The following is a 17,012-nucleotide window of genomic DNA, read 5'->3' as shown; positions in this document are numbered from 1 at the left end:
GTTCCGTGATTAAATGAAAATACACGGAGCAATATCGTTTCGATTAACGTTAGTTTAATAAATATGCGCGTTATACAATAGTTAATTAATATAGAGATAATTAATTTATCGCAATAGGAATGTCGTGAAGGGTGAGACTCGCGGAAGAGGATGGTAAATAAGTAGATCGTGGATCGCAAAATCTTTTTTAGAAACTTTTATCGTTCAAAAATCGTTTTCATTGATTAAATATTATTAATGGAAGACACGAAAGTTTGGAAGATATATGTGTGTAGGTAGTGGTTAATATATATCTCGTCTTTCCAAATCACCTTCAAACACACTGTTTATGCTTGTGAAGTTACTTGAGCTTAACTAAATTGGACTTCTCGAGTAATTATATAACGGTCTACCGAGGTATCGAGAAATTATGGCTTCGACAAGCTATTTCGCTGGACAAATTAGACAAGTGGAGGTAATGCTCAAAGAAAAATGATTATTGATGATGAATCTTCGTCAAACGGGTTATAATTGTATATATTAAACTAAAATTTATAATTTATAATTCTTCATAAAAAAAATAAAATATAATCATCAAACTGTTGCAATTCAAGGAACAAAAATTCTTCAAAATTCAAAAATTCCCAAAAGGACAATCGATCTCCAGTAATCCAATTTCAATACCTTCTCGTTCGGGAGTCAGAAGTTAAATGGCTCCCTCCATTTTCACGCATTGAACCACCAACTAAAGAGACAGAAGAAAGAAAAGTTTGGCTCGTTGTAGTTAGCTGGTCGTAGATGGATGATACATGGACAAAGGAGATCCGTATTCACTTATGGAAGAAAGAATTACGTTGGAGAATCGTTTGGGAATAAAGGATATTCACCTCTGGTGCGTGGCGTCCATAATTAAGGGGTTACGTATGGGGTTCGTATTGTTCGTATCGTCACAAGGAAAAATCGTCGAAGGGAATATTATTCTTTTATTGGAATATGTGTTAAATATTCAATGTGACACGCCCACATTGTTTCCTTCCTCAACAGGGGGGTCACAGTCCGCTTTATTTAATTTTACTCCTGCACGCACCCCATTGAAATTCCGCCCTTTGCGCGAAGAAATCGCGCCTTCAATGTAACGGTCATTGCATTCTGCTCGAGATGTTTTTTATGTGTTAATGGAACAGATTGCATGAATATTGTTTGTAAGTTGTTTAACATTCTCAATTTAACACAATTAATTCGATTGTAATTAGATGTATGGATATTTATATTAATCAATGGTTGGCAATATCTTTATAAAATAAAAGATTTTATAAATTTACTAGAACAGGCAAGTTGTTAGTTGCTTAAAAGATTTTGAAATTGAAGTTTTGTTAAGACAAAAAGCTTTTAAAACTTTTAGATTATTAAGATAATTCAATTATATAAGATTTTCAAACTTTACAATAGTTTGTAAGATAAAGCATAGTTAATAAATTATAAAGTCAGTGGTATCTTTGAAGAAAAGGTTTGAATAAGGGGGAAAATTCTTTCTGGTTTTTACATTGAAGAATTTATTTTGTAATTTTTAAATTGTGTTTAATTACCGTGTAAATTCTTTTCAACGAATATATTCTAAAACGATAAAATAAATAACTTATTTTAATTAAATTTGCTATAAATGTAGAATTCTTTTTTTTAATTAATTTAACGTCTTCCAATAAGAACATCTGTCAAATTCATATTCATACTAATAAAATTTAATTATTCGAATTACGACGGATTTTTCCTCCAAATTGACCATTTAATTACAGAAACTCCACATTATATTGACACAAATATGTCAAAAAAAATGTCAAAATAGGACACGTGACTTGTTAGATAATGAAAAATCTTTTAATCGTCTCTAATAACAATAATTCGATATTCCTAAAATTAATTCTCAAAATATTTATTCCTTTTATCTGACATAATCATGCAATGTGTTGTCACATCCATACTTTATTAATAATATTAATAATACGTAGTTAATTTTAGGTAAACGTCTCGAAATGTTTAAAAACTTTAAATTCTTCGTTAAACCATTCCTTTGTTTATTCGCAGAGAACAATTATACCTTCCATTAACTGAAAAAAAATCAATCATAATTCTCAGAGCAAAATCTCTTCGACAAACAATCTGCGAGTTTTATAGTTCCATAAAGTTTCTATTGGATGAACGAAGTTCAAATACAAATGGACCATTTACACTCGTTAGATTGAAAAATAATTCCATATATGATTTTAAATCGAACACTTACACACTTGGCTATTAAACATCGTTATTATTAGATACTCGATTTAATTAAATATCGTATTATTACTACAAAATATATACTTGACCATTAAATATTATTTCCATTATTTATTATTAAATTCACACCTCTATCAATTTGATCTGAACAAACTGAACCGCAACGCTTATGAAACACCAAAACTCTTGTTCCAAAAGGGCACGATTCACACTCCAGAAGAGCCCCCCAACAATAATAACTCTGCGCTTGCAAGCCTGCGAAAACCTCAAATCCCCTAACTAGAACTCTCCATTCAACTCTCCCTCTCTCAGAATGGGGAAAGGAAGAAAGTGTGAGTTTCTAACAGGCAGGATAGGACACTCAGGTGCAGGATACGTACGTGTTTCGCGGATCCGCCAATAAAACAGAGGGTATTATCTCTTCGTTCGCAGTGTCACCATTATTATTTGTGACGGGCTTAAACACGGGCAACCGTGTCAAGCGTGAAAATGCCATTGTTTCAAACTGGACACGGGTAAATCCATCCCTCGTTCGCCCCCTTCCTATATTCCGCCGATATTATGCTGTCGGGTGAAAAGTAAGTCCTGGTCCAACGCGTCGATACGACCTTCCTCGTGCAAAAATCATGGGATGGCGTTCGAGGGGTGGCGTCAACTTTCCATTCGAGCTTTTAAAATGACGACGAAACTCGATGGGCGACAGGTCAACGACAGAATCGTTCAATGGAATTACAATGTTTAGTGACATTCCTAGTTTCCTCGATTATCATTTCGATTTGCATTATATAATTTTGACTTTTCCAGGATTGGATGTTCTTTTTTTTCTTTATATGTATATACAATAAACGATGGTTTTGGTTCTCTACCATTAATTCGTTATTGGCAAGATTTTACGAATTATAATAAGCTCAATTAAAAACAATTTCGCATTATCATACGATGAATACTTTCAACGAATATCCCAATTAAACGGAAAATACTTCTGCATAAAACGGAATCCACGATATCGCACGAAAGCCCATCCGATTTTTATCGATCTTCTTATAATTCTTGGATCGTGTGTACAAAGGGGAGGAGTTTATTTCGCAACGTTATAGGAAATAAGGGTGTACCAATCTTCGCGATTCATCCCCCGCCCTCCCCTTGTTATTCCACCCGATAGAACTTACGCAATAAAATTTATATGTTCATAAGACGTGACTTTGAATTACGCGTACAACCTTCCCGTAAAAATGGAACAAGGGATGGAGGAAAGGAGATTAAGTATTTACCTGGGGAACAGGAACGCTCTAGAAATTCTAAAGCTCCGGGGGCTATATCGAACGCGTATCTCCCCCCCTCCCCCTCCCCCTCCCATCTCTCGTTGCATACAGTTTTACGAGGGTAATCGATTTGCGCTTGGTTTTGCTCCCAAGAAGATCCACCGTGCACTTTTATACCGTGGACGCGAGTTTAACGAAGTTTCCTGCCACGTAGCTCATACAAATGGGAGACGGGATTTTTCTTCTATTTTTTGACGGTGATCAAATTCGAGGGTTAACGTGATTTATACGTGTCTCTCCTCGCTTCTTCTCTTTCTTTTTCTCTTTATTCCGTTTTATATTTGTCTTTTCTTCTTCTTACGGAAGAGAAAACTCGAAGGGGGTTCGATCGTTACGGAAAGAGGCTCTCTTTTTTTTTTTTCGTTCGTCGTATGAAAATTAACCTTTAACTCGATAACCTGCGTATCGATGATCCTACGCATACGCGGCTGCATATGAATAATAAATATCCTTAAAATAGCCTCCCAACTATGAAATTGAAATACATACACGCTGTGTACCTCGACTACATTTCCAATAAAATTCGCGTTGCCGAATATCCGAATAACGTCGATAACAGGCAACCGGATAATCCTGCTTTAGTTTAGTTTAGATTAGGGAACAGATTAGCTCGCAAACTATAGCCAAGGTCATAGTTATGAGACACTCGATCATCGCTCCCAACTTTACTTAGGCAACGTATTAGTACTCTTCCACCTGATCAACCGGAGTTATTACATTATTACAAAGTAGATTGTGAGTGATAGATACGGGATGGAAGGGGGTTTGAAACGCGCGCACCTCGGCGAAACGGCGGGCAAACGATATCACCGTGAAAATGGAATTTTCGTCGGGCGTTTATTCCATTTGGTTTGGTTGAGAAACACGAGTACCTGTGAAGAACGCACAGAAGGCGGTTTTACATTTGAAATTCGACCGTCTAGCGAACGGCTTTTGCTAAAGCGACTCCGAAAGAGGGAGTCAGTGTCAAATGTCATTCCCCCAAGGGTTTATTTACGCCTCTAAACGATGTAAAACCACGAAACGGGCAAGGACGTTGCGCGCCACTCGCTCGCTGTTAATTTTGAATGTATCCGCATAACACGAACTATGGCCCCTTTTTGCCCCTTCCCACGTGTCCTCAATTAGTCTGAAAGCATGCACGACGAATGTTCCGAGGGAAAAATTGACACGGCGCTCGTTGAACACACACGACGTTCCGCGAATTCCACATTTTTGCGAACGGGACGATAAGATTGTTAATAACTGACAAGGCAATTATTTTCAGCATTCTGTTCCGTTCACAATTCTCTCCCTCCTCTTTTTCGCGCATAGTTTTATTCCAAAAATCAAGAAGTAAGAACTTTTCGCGTGGAAAATGAAACGAATATAAAATGTTCGAAATATTCTGCAAACATTCTCTCCTCTAATATTTGTACAACAGTTCGTTTAGCTTTAATTGTTTTTAGGCAAACTGGCGTTTATAATATTGGAAATTTACATTAATGATAATATTCTATAGGAAATATATAAAATAAATTAATTTTATCTATAGAACGAGAGGGATAGAGAATATTATTCAACGGGCATAATTATTGCAATGTGTGTATTGTTACTACTACTATAATAGATAACGATGACCATTATCTGTACCATTGTTCGGGCGGGTATTACCGCGATAGAAAATTAAACCAATTACAATTTCTGAATAATTCTGTGTGTTAAAAACGTATATCGCGTAACACGCAAGATTGATCGTATCAATCATTTATAAATACGAAATAAAACGCGTTTCAAATTATAATAACACGGACGAAACTTTATTTGCTACGAATAATTAAGTAGAAATTAATCGAAAATTCAGATTATTACCGATATCATCATCCTCAAACCCGGTCGAATAATTAAAATATCGCGTGGAAACGCGATCGTTGTTTCAAAGGAGGGTATACAGTTTACCCGAACGTATGCAATAGGATTGAAACAGAGGTACCATAAAACGGAAGATTTCCACTCGAACGGTTACCTTTCGCGTTGCCTGTTTGATTGGGTAATTCGAAAGAGAGAGAGAGAATGATATTCCATGGAGAATTTCGTTCATTCATTAAATTGCGTATTTTTGCCGATTTTATTCCATTTTTTTCTCTCTCTCTCTCTTTCTCTTTTTATCGCGATCTTTCAACCGGATTTATTGTCGTCACGGTCCATTTAAACGCCTTTGCAAAAGGGCTTGATTACAATTTATTACACGTCTGAACGTTTCGCTAGTGCTACTTATCAATTACTCTCAATTGAAACACAATTGACGCTGGAAACGGACGCTTTGCCTCGCAGAAACGATAACATAAATCATTCATCGCGCTGGGAAATCAGCGCGCGGAAATATACGGATGGTCACGCTTCCTCGAATTTTTAAAAAACACCTGCTCGCGTTTCCGCCGATACATTATTTTCCAACCGTTACACAGGGATTGGGCAAAATTTGAAATAGAGAACGAAATATTAAATACCGAAGCGAACATGTTGGTAAACTATTTTAGGAGGTGGTATTAAATATCACGTGTTTAATACAATGCGAAATTACTTTAATACATTGTTCATTCCATAAAATGTTTACAATTTTAGTAATTGCGTGAATTGGAAATATATATTTGAAATACTATCATTTTATTTAAATACCATTTCAAAAAAAAAGAAAAAAGAAAAAGTTTATCAAAGTTCTGCGTGATCAGGAAAGAAGCAAAGGTATTCGTTTCTATTTGTTCATTTCGAAAATCTATTTTCCCCCCCCAGATCTCTGGTGTTATGAAAAGAATTGCTGTCGTTTATTTCGATAATGGTATAATTTATAACGCACGTGTGTATCTCTGGAACGGCTATAGATTAACGATGATCACACTGTGATTACATCGCATATTAACACCAGATAGAGTGTCCGACAACGAATGTTCAACAATCGAGGATGGCGTAATTACACGTGTTACGTGTAATTCTACACGCGAAATAGGATCGGGAATGCGAAATAAAATTTTTCGATATGGAGTTTCGTTTTTTCGGGGAAAATTGAATTTAAAAATTCTGCGCATGATGCGCGCTTTGAAGTTCTCGTTGCGCGGCATTGTTATATTTATATATTGATGGGGGGAAAAAATAATAGGAGAGGCGATAAGAGGATGATTACATTTTTCAAATTTAAAAAATTTAAACGATAGAAATCTTCGTGCGATTGAAAGTTAATTTAAAAGCGGTCGTGTCCAAAGGATTAATTTTTTTTGAAAATTTAATTCAAGGGGAAAATGAGGCCTCGTGCTATAAAAAATTTTGTTCGTTCTCGATTTCTGTACAATCACGCCACTTTTAATTATATAATGTTATTTCGGAATATTTTATCACTTTGAACATTCAAATTTGTAAAATATAAAAGTTATATTACATGGAGATACTCTTGCTATCTTCTCGTACAATATAATAACAAATAAATGATGTTCAGTTGTCGAAAATGGGATAAACTTTGGTTATATTATAAATAATAAATAATAGTATAATAGTTTTATACATTCAGATTACAAGGATGAAATTTTTACAAAGATTTTTGCAAAGATATTTTTGCATTCTAGACGTACATTCATAATGAAATTATAACTTGCTCAAATTTTATTTAAAAATAATAATAAAATAAATACCTTTTTCTTTGAGATACCAATAATTTCATTTCAGAATTTAATTGTCTCGCGTTCAAACATCCAAAATCTCCATATCTTTACCAAAGCAAATTTCAACGAAAGGAAATACTTTTCCTCAGAAAAAATTTCTACAAATTTATAATTTCCTTCTTCCAAACGTAATCTAAATTACAAAGTTAAAGAATTAATTACAATCATAGGATGCCGCTTTGTCAAAGTAAATCCGACGGTCGCCCGGAATTCTCGAGTCCCTCATCAGACGAGCGTTTTTCTTTACAATGGAAAATCGGCGAGACTTACAAGCAAGTTGCGAAGCCCAAGAGCCTCGGTCGGCGACTGTTCCCCAAACTTCATTTCGTGTCGCGTGGGAAAAAGTATGTGAGATCGTAGAATGCGAGTCACGATATTCCCCCAGGATTCAACGACAGTTTCGTCTGGCGTATCTACGAGACGCGACGAACGAAAAAGGGGACGAGTCCTTCTCCCCACTTATTGTCTCGTGGCTATTTCGCAAGAAACTCAAGAAACGTTAACTGAAAGGGTTCTACCGATACTTGAAAAGTTTGTTGCTAAATGTTTATTTCATCACCTGATTTGATGGTAACTTTAACATATTCTGAATTTTATTTCTACATGTTTTTAAAGGTCTTCGTGTGTTTCGTCACTTTTAATTTTGTGTAAAATCATATCGACGATTGATTAATATTGTAATTTCAATTTTGGAACGATATCTTTCACGATAAATATCGAAATCTTTTCGATTTGATTTTTCAGAAAATATGAAAAAATATCGCGAATGAAAAACGTTTCGCTCTAACTTCAATATTTAGACGAGATTTCGTCGGGAATTTTTTACGTGTAACCATCGAGTTTTAATCTTCAAAAGAAAGTGAAACTCAGGATAAAAACGAATAGTTCCAAATAGAATATTTAGATACATTTCGCTTCATCTATCGAGAATTCTCTCTTTTTTAATTCTGAGTTTTAATTTTCGAAAAAAAAAAAAAAAGAAAAGTAGAATTTCTGAATGAAATGAATTATCGATCGTTAACGATCTTAAATTTAGACGAGATACGTTTTGCTTCGTTCATTGGAAATTTTTTTTTCGAGATTTTTATACGATGTTAACAATTAACAATAATAAGTCGAATATTTAGACGAGATACATGTTCGTTTTGTTTATCGAAAATTTTCTTCGTGCAACAGCTAGTTGGAAATTCTATATCAGCGAAAATTTCAATAACTCGTTCAGCCGTGTTTACTTCGGGGGATGTTTATTAACACGGGTAGCCTAATTCCCTTAGCTAAAGTGGATGTTCGAGATATTGTTGACATTGATGGAATTATGGATCTATTAATTGACGAGGCAAGTGCATATTTTCATTAGATAATTAGATGCTTAATGAAACACATTTTTAAGGAACTTTGTTTTCATTGATCAACAAGTTAACGATACGTTGGATAACAAACTAGACTTAGACAGTTACGAGATAGAATTACCGATATTGTTAAATATCTTGTACTGGAATTTCATTGGCGTTAAATTTCTAATTTAATGTTACATAAAGGAAATTCTGATCCAGTTTATTTTCAATAAATTGTCTGGTGAAAATATTTTTGGTTTCTTAATTCTTGTTTAACCGATTCAGTTAATCGAAGAGTCAATTAATTTAAGAAATTCAATTATATATGTAACATGCATCTATAAGTTACTCAAAAGATAATTCTTTCCCTAAACAATTGAATTGAACGAGTTAAATTACTTTGTGCAAAGATTCATCTGAATATTTTGGAATCACACGTCAAACTTTCGCTTTTCTCGAATGATAATATTTGAAAAGAGAAAAATATATTTACTAAAACTCTCATCATATTTCTAAAATTTCTTTCGTTGCAATATCGCACGCATGTTTCGTTAACATTCAGCAACTTTATTAATCCCTCTATTAATACTCTTCCAACATTATCAACACGAACTAGAAATAAACCAAGCTCGGCCAAAGGGGATATTACACACACAATGGCCCGTAATCGCCATTCACATTCCCTTGAACAATTTCCATCCCCCTTCTGATCGTTCGTTTACTTAAACGTCACGTATAATTTCTCGTAACCAGGCGTTCCTTTTTCCTTTTCTTCCCTCTCTCTCTTCCCTCTCTGTATCCGTATCGGTCCGCGCGCAACGTTCTCGCGTGCAACCCCCTCCCAAGAAAATCCGTAGCTGCGAGAGAAGCCATAAGAGCCTCGAAGTCTGAGAAACGGTTCTGCAAACTTCGTTTCCCCTCACGTGGGCGAGGGGAAATGCCGCGAAAAGTGTGCAAGATCGGCGAATCCGAGTCACGATATTCCCGTGGGAGTCGGGGGTCTTGGTTATGTACGTCTGTGCCGTTGCAGAAGACGATGAAGAAAATGAGATTTTGGCTTGATTCTTTTTGCATTCAAATTGCGGGGCCAGACGTTGCGCATGCCCTCTCTCTCCGTGTTATTACTCCGTTTATTAACAATGCATTACGTGACTCGATACTTTTCCTCTCGGTGGTTTTGGCAAAACGCGCTTTCTCTTGCGATAAAAGAAAAAATTATACGATGTTCGATTGATTCGACGAATAATGTTGCAAGTTCTTTAAACGCCTCTATGCGTATTCGTATCCATCTCGCACGAGTGAAATACACGAAAGCAAATTGTTCCACGCATTACCGTTACGAAACGCATTACGTCCCCTCAAGGAAAAGAAAAAAAAGAAATAAAATCACTGGAAAGAGCCTTTCCAGGGAGGAAGGTTGCAGCTCAAAATGTGCAAAACCACCGTCAAAGATTAAAAACCTCGTTACGGAGGTAGCTGAAAGATCAACATTTTTTTCAACACGTTCGAAGTTAAGATGGAAAAAGGGGGAAAAAAGAAGAAAGAAAAAAGAAAAATACCAGGGCAAAATTGCACAGTTGACACACCGGTGAGAGAGAGCGACCCCCCATTAATTTTCTCGACCGTTTTATGATCCGTATAAAAATAAGAGGATTAGCGGGGAAGATTGTTCGTGAAAATAAATGCATCCTCGTAGAACGTCGTTGCGTTTTAATTACCTCGCGCGGAAATTCTTTCGTCTGGTAATAAATGTAGGGAAACGCTCCTTTTGAAACAATTTTAACGACAAAGCATCGCCACCGCTTCTACCCTACTCTACACCTAACATAAACAATTAACGTCGGTGGAACGCGGTATTTTGCTTGGCCTCAACCCCCTCCCCTCTCTCCCCCCTTTACACGGGAACGCACTAAAACGCCATCCGTGAATGCTTCCATTTAATTTCGCACGACTGTAGAAGTTAATTCCCGTATCCCCGCCTGTTATTGTATCGCTCGTTATTTCGATTTATTTTCTAAATGTTTCATTAACGAAGGCCTACGTATCCGCGTTCAATCCTCTACACGTCTACGAGGAGTGGAAAACAATGGAGGAGAGGGCAACAATTTGAGAACCATTCTTCCGATAATAAATTATTTCTTTCGTTTAATTCGTCATTCGTGGAATATGGGTTAGACCTCCTCCCTCATTTGGGTTTTGTTAGATCCTGGGTGTTTTTATTTATTTATTTATTTTTTTTATTTATTCCTTCATCAAGTTTCGGAATAAATTATTCGCGATAGCGGGTGTTTCAATTACTAATAATAAGCGTAAGTGAGTCGATAATTTTCCTTTGTTCTTCGTATTCGTGTATCCGTGTGCGAATTATTGAATGGGGGCATTATTGATTTGGAACTCGAATTTTCGATAAAAATACACGATTAGTGTTTAATTATTTCACACTTCGATTTGTTAATTTCGGACAACTGACTTTGTTTATTCGCAATGTGCAATAGATTTTGTAGGTTGCTGCAGAATTTTTATACGTGTAAGATTTATCAAACGCGAATGCAATTGTATCTGTGATAATATTCGATTATGCATTAGAAATTCTTGGTCACTAAATTTCGATTAATTCAATAAGCACGATTGTGCTTGTTCGAAATATCCATTTTCCAAGATTTATTTCCAAGGATAAAATTATGAATGCAGCTGTTGCACAATTTAAGATCAACCAGTCTAAGTCTAAAGCTAAAAGTATCTCTTTTATTAGCCAGAGATACTGTTCTTCATTAGTCAACAAGTGTCCTTTTGTTTCAAAGATTCGCCACAAGGAATTTCTGTCATTATCGCGAAATCTCTGGTTCCTCGTACTTCAGGCTAATCAGATTCAAGCAAACTAACTTGCACACTGTCGAACAGTAATCTTAAAACTGCTGGCGCACCAACCATTCCCTTTACGTTATCCTGCACATTCGTTATCCTGCATTATCTTTAGCATTGTTGTTGTTGGTAAAGGAGCACCATATCATGGATAAAATAATGTTAATTTAAGCTATCTTAAGTGATAATTGAAATAGACCATAGTTAAGTAAATTGGTAAAGTTACGCTCAGACTCTTTACCAGACTTAGGCTAACTTGGCTCGCTTGTAAGCACATTGGATATGCTTGGTGTGCCTTAAATGTGACCTGATTTAAGCACAAGTAATTCTGTATTATAAATTTGCATTATCCTCAAGAATTAGAAAGTGTATCCTAAATCACGAATCCGTGTTATATTTGTACACAAATAAATTCAAAAAGAAAAAAATCTCAATGAAAATCGTCTAAAAAGAAGGAAAAGAAAGAGGTTCGTTAAAAAATGTATAACCGTATTAATAAGAAACAGATTTGATTAATTACGCGCAACACTCTTTACTCTTTCAGACACTGTTCCCAGCTACGATAGAAATTTATTAACAAGACCATAGAAGAAAATGGGCATAAAGTTCGATGCACTTTGAACCGGTAGCTGGGAGCTGAACGATAACAGGTCACAATTTTTGTACGGTTTGACAATACTATATACAGAGTTTCAACCGGCGGTGTTTTATCTCTTTTGAAATGCCAGTAATTGAAAGTCAATTCCTACGTTAACGAGTAGGTCGTGCGCGGTTTCCATGCCGGCGGCCTGTGTGGCGACTGTTTTCACCGTCGAAAAGAGCACACCAGATTTTTTTTTCCTCCCCTCTCCATCTTTTTTTTTCCTTCCTTTTTCCTTCTTTTTTTTTTTTTTTTCACCGTGCGCGCCTCCTCTTTATCTCCATCGTCGAGTAACCGTTTTTGTAAAAGCCCCGGCGGAGCATCGCGATAACTGGAGAAATTATCCGGGGCCCCCGTGTGAGCAAAGCTTTCCGAACGGCGTGTTTCAGATTCAACGTTGGATAAAGTGTCCATTCATTCTCGCGAAACCTGCTCCCGGAAAATACACACACACACACATATATATATATATATAAACGTACACGTACATATACAGGAAAGAGGAGAGGGAAAAAAAAGGGAGCGAAAGAAGATGGAGGGAAGAAGAAGAAGGAGGAGGAGGTAAAGAGGAGAAACGCGCGTCCAAGAATCGTTTCGAATAGCGAATTTCTTAGTTCCTTATCGTGTGTTTCCTTTCGATATCTGGTGGACAGGATCTCGCTTTATGTAGTTGGACGACAACCTGGACGGATCTGTTGACCTCTCCCTGATTTTTATCACCGCGCGCTCAATTTACGGGGCAGAAAGCGAAAATGAGCAGGGGAAACGGGTAATTTCTATGGACGTATCGAGCTTGCCTCTCCAGGACACGTCTCCGTGTAAAACGTCGGGATAATCAAAATCTTCCATCGGCGCGATTATCGGAAAGAGGGTTGATTGTAGCGTGAACCTTGGAGGTAGATTTGTCTCGCTGATAAATTGGAAAAGATAAAGAAAATATTTCGTATGTTTTTTTTTTGTAGCTGGAATAAAAGTTTTAACAGATGATTCTCTGTTTATAGAAGGTGCAGTTTCTTGAAAGTCTTTTTCGAGCAGTCGTGTAATTGTTTCGTAAGTAGAAGGAAAATTGGGAGCGACTGAAAATCTGCATAAAATTATTATATCTGGTAAAAATTAAAACTCCTTTGAATCGATTTTCAAATGAACATCCATTACATCGAACATAAATGGTAAGAATGAAAAAGATGAGAATTAATTTATGAAAAAAATTTACCGTATTTATTTTTCGATATCATATACACAAATATTGAATAAATTTGCAAAATTGTCGTCCAAGATATCTCGAAATCGTATTTGAAACGTGATTATCCTTCGAATGGCACGATTTTTCCGACAATAAATATTTCGAACTGCATTAAATGAAACAACCATAACAATTTCTATGAATAATCATGCGCCTCTCGTGAAACGAAAATAGAATATTAAACGAAGAGAGATGAAACTCGTGAACCATCGAGCATTGCACGAACAGTTGGACCGCGTACTCGATATAAATCGTCTATATATCTTTTTCTCGGTTTACTTTCTGCCCGTGGCATAAGCTTCCCCTTTGAAATGTAATCAACAAACACATAGACGAGGCGCGATTAGGGAGAAAGATATTTCTCAGTGGAGTCTTTATGCGCGGTGCGGAACGTGTAATTGGCCGTGTTGCTAATGGCCATGTAAATCCACGTAAACACGCAGTGAATCATACCGTGTCGACACTTCCAAATTTTAATATCACTTATTACCTGGAATCCGTCCAAATAAATTTCGAGAAAATTCCTCGAAATTTCTGTATCAGTGATTAATTGAAACTTATGGCCACGAATGGTCGAATGGGCAGATATTATTTCTAAAATAATTGATAATTGGAAAGAAATGGAGTTCGTGAACTTGAAAGTGTAAATTTTAAAAATTCTTTACGAAATTATAAGCTAACGAATTGAAATGCAAATTGTGAATAATGGAACGAGAGAGGAAAAATTATAAATTGTGAACTATTTAATGCATCGATGTAACATTTGTCACTATTTTTAATAGCGATATCTACATCGTTGCTGATGTAACATAGCCTCTTTTAAATCATTTGCCTCTCTCTTTTAATTATAACTCGAAAAAATATATGATCTGTCGCAGTAAGGAAAGAACATCTTACACAAGTGATTGTTAGTAAGAGGTCATGCTTGTAACTGTGAGGACACGGAGTTCTTACAAGGCTATTATAACTTCTGACGTGAAAATAAGTATCGTGCATGAAGCTTTCATAACTTTTAACAACAACTTTATGTTACATGCGTGGTACAAGATGGATCACAGTCATCATTCAAAGTTGAAATATTTTCGGAATTTAGATCAATTCAACGAAATATCCATCTACACGCTCAAGGATAGATTTTTGGATTTTTGATTAAACTCGTAAGACATTTTTAAAACGGCCATATAAAATGATATTTCATCAATAGAATAATCAAAAAAAATCATCCTTAATTTTCACTCTTCTTGATATCTTTCGAATAAATGTAATCGATGACGTAGAATTCCAAATACAAAAATTACAAGTAATTTAAATCAAATCACATTTCTCGCTTGTAATTATTTTTAACGTAACATACTCTTTTATCTTATATCACATTCTACATCATTTACTCTATTTCCAATGAAATATCTAAACCACAATTATTATTTCCTCACTCGATATCTTGTAAAGTATTTCGAGCCGTCCAGTCATACATGCACGTAGTTGTGGTTGCACATACAGAATGTGCATCTTTGAAAGACTTTTATCAGTTCGGCGCCGCGGTAGCCGACGCCGTTCTGCCGCCGCGGAATGTCTTGAAAGAGCATGAGAGGGCAACCCCTTGATGCTATACCTCGAAACACTCGTTAATCTCGCTCGCTTCCAGAAGTGGGAAAGAGAAGAGGCCGTAAGGTCCCGCAAGAAATCCTTTGGGAGATCCTCTATTGACCCTCGTCCCTTTCTCTATATAGAAAAGCAAATAGGTACACCGGTAGGGATGAACGAACGTGATCGGATCGCCTTCCCTGATCTAAACGATGTCTTTCAGGACCCGCTACGCATATGTAATGCGTGTTCCACAGAGTTTATGGAATCGTAATAGAGCGGAACCTTCATCGTGTTCAGGGGATATCGGTTATTTAAATACTTCTCTGACCGTGAAATGAGGTAGAAGGAAATGTGTGTTGAGAATCGAGGAAAATTTATTTCTTTGATATTCGAAGTTCTCGTAAGTATTAAAACGAGTATATAAAATTTGAAAATTAATGATTAGTTCTGTAACTTTTGCAAGTTTTTTTTAATTGTAATTAGGACGAATTTATTTATTCCATTTTAGATTTAAAGAATGTATTGAAATCTAGGTTCAATTTTATTTGAAATAACTGAAGTAAACATACAATCGAATTAAAAAGTTGATCGCGTCTCTCGATCCCACAGCTCCATCTTCTTTATAAGTGTAAAACTACTTTGTCTTCGCTTACGTAGCGATTTTCACTGTATCTTGCGCATTATCGACTTCTCGATCGAACCAGCCTTCCCTCACCCTTCCCTCCTAATCAATGTTCCACCTCCGTTCTTTGCAAAATCACGCGATACTCCCTTCCCTTTCCTCTATTAAAAGAAAAAAAGAAAGAAAACGATTCCATCGTGAACGTTAGCCAAGTTTCCAGCTTGTGACAGCGATATCGCCCTTTGAATATAGACTAGAAATTTCGTAAAGTTGCCACAGTTTTCCGACGGGGGTCGTATCACTCCACGCCGCCGTATAATTCGATCGACTTTCCAGGTGATATTATGCGCGTGGAAAACCTATTTACCGTTGGCCACGGAACCGCCACAGCCCATGACTGTGTTTACAGTCCAACGAGATTGTGTCCACCCCTATGTCTACCACTTCCAAGGAAACGCGAAAGTTTGCACAGTTCGTTCGAGCGAAAAGGGGGTGCGAGGGGGAGGATGGACGTGGATGCTTGGTATACGTACAATAGGCGCCTAACAATGAGTTTACCGGCGGCGGCGGCCGCCGAGAGACAATTTCGAGTAAACTTACAGAACGATGGGATTCGTTATCCCAGTTATAAGCTGCCACCGTCGCCCCCGTTGTCGGTTGCTTGCTTCTTCTTAACGTTATATATAGGGAGGGGGGGAATTGATCTACAGGGCGTAAGAGACGGCAATAGCCGTAATGGGTTGATGATTTAAGGACGCAATTAGGCAAAGTGGAGGGTTTCGTGGAAGTTGAACGTACTCCCGGGCAAAGTATCCCCGGGTGTTTTCGCAAAGGCACTAATTATCCTCTCCCGGTTTTTCCTTCCACCGGTGCGACAACCGGTCGATTTTGTAACGAGCTTTTTCCGCTTTCAGCCCCCGCCGAAGATGGCAATTGCCAAGTCTCCCGTGAATATGCATATTTTTCTGCCCTCCGCGGTTTAAGCCGCTCTGCGCCTCGAGACCGCGTCATCCATTATCATTCGCGTGGGGGGAGGGGGAACAGAAAATTAAAATACACGCCCGTGGCTTTCCGCCAGAACTGTACACACCAACGTTTCTGCAACGTCGATTAACGACCTTCTCACCTGGCCCTGTATCTATACACCGCTTTTCTGCTATTGCTGTTGGTAACTTGGTACACGGGGTTACAATCAGTTAAAATTAATAGTTAGATGGAATGTAATCTAGAGAGAGAGATGGAAAAGTAGATCATAATCAGGTTTGGCGAACGTTTTATTGCGAAAATGAATGCTCCATTGTTTATCGCGAATTTTCTTATTTAAATTAAACTCGGAAAATCGAATTAAACGAAATTTCGAAGAATTTTCAATAAACACCGTGTCCAAAGCGAAGGGCACAAGGGCTTGGACAAAAGATCGTTCGAAGAATGTTTAAACGAATTAACGATGAAATAATTAA

The sequence above is a fragment of the Apis cerana genome, linkage group LG9, assembly GCF_029169275.1.
Source record: "Apis cerana isolate GH-2021 linkage group LG9, AcerK_1.0, whole genome shotgun sequence".
NCBI lineage: Eukaryota > Metazoa > Arthropoda > Insecta > Hymenoptera > Apidae > Apis > Apis cerana.
The sequence above is the reverse complement of the archived record's forward strand: the minus strand, read 5'-3'. Positions refer to the sequence as shown.